We start from the raw sequence: 1,405 nt of genomic DNA on the forward strand, positions 1-1,405 counted from the left end.
AAAAGCACATTTTGCATCAGATTAGAGCTACAGGTTCAAAAAGGGAATTTTGAGGACCAAACTCCAAGAGCCAATTAAAAAGTGATTTCCCAAAAATGTTCTGCATTTGATAGAATGCACACAGAATGATATCCAATATTAGCAGCAGCTGTTATCTCATCTCTTATTTTCCAAACCTCCCTACCAAACCACTACTTACACAACATTAATCAACTTGCTTCTTGTCACTCAATTCCTCTTCAAAAGCACTCAAGCGTTCTTTTGCCTCTCAACAATTATCGGTGATTAGAAGGAACTCAGACCTCCAAATCTGAGGCCATGGTTCTCAGCCGGAAACCGATGGACTGTCCACTCCAAGTCCTTGCCCCAAGTGAAGGAGTTCAAGTATCTCGGGGTCTTGTTCTCGAGTGAGGGAACAATGGAACGTGAGATGGGTCGGAGAATCAGAGCAGTGGCTTTACCGCACCGTGGTGACGAAAAGAGAGCTGAGCCAGAAGGCAAAGCTCTCTGTCTACCGCGCCATTTCCCTTCCTACCCTCACCTATGGTCATGAAGGATGGGTCATGACCGAAAGAAAGAGATCGCGGATACAAGCGGCCGAGATGGGTTTCCTCCGCAGGGTGGCTGGTGTCTCCCTTAGGGATAAGGTGAGAAGTTCAGTCATCCGGGAGGGACTCGGAGTTGAACCGCTCCTCCTTGGCGTCGAAAGGAGCCAGTTGAGGTGGTTCGGGCACCTAGTTAGGATGCCACCTGGGCGCCTCCCTAGGGAGGTGTTCCAGGCACGTCCAGCTGGGAGGAGACCGAGGGGTAGACCTAGGACCAGGTGGAGGGATTATATCTCTTCTCTGGCCTGGGAGCGCCTTGGGACCCCCAGTCAGAGCTGGTTGATGAGGGGAAAGGAACGTTTGGGGCTCTCTGCTGGAACTGATACCTCCGAGACCCGACCACGGAGAAGCGGGAGAAGATGGATGGATGGATGGATGGAGGAACTAGAACAACCATAACATTGTTTTATTCACCTATGTAACTTCTCTATCCCTCATATCAACTTACATGAGCCGAAAGAACAAATCCAAAGGAAAGGATTTTCAGACACGATGCTTTCATTTTGTATTACCTCGTATTGAAAGGGGTTTTCTGGTAGAGCAATGGCTCGTAGTTGTGGCATGCATACAGTTTAAAAAAGTTCCAACAGCCTGCCAAGTTATTTCTGAATAATTGATAAATGACAGCCTTCAAAGAGCTGCTATGTTAATGTGTTATGCTTGTACATAAATATATATACATTTAGCCTTAGAGAGCGGAGAAACGGCTCTAACACAGATTAGTAATGCTAACATCAAAGTCTTTCTCTGGATTACGTTTTTCTTTAACATACCTCAAGAGACAGAAAAAGCATACAGAA

The sequence above is a fragment of the Notothenia coriiceps genome, unplaced genomic scaffold, assembly GCF_000735185.1.
Source record: "Notothenia coriiceps isolate Sejong01 unplaced genomic scaffold, NC01 NC01_scaffold00017855, whole genome shotgun sequence".
Taxonomy (NCBI): domain Eukaryota; kingdom Metazoa; phylum Chordata; class Actinopteri; order Perciformes; family Nototheniidae; genus Notothenia; species Notothenia coriiceps.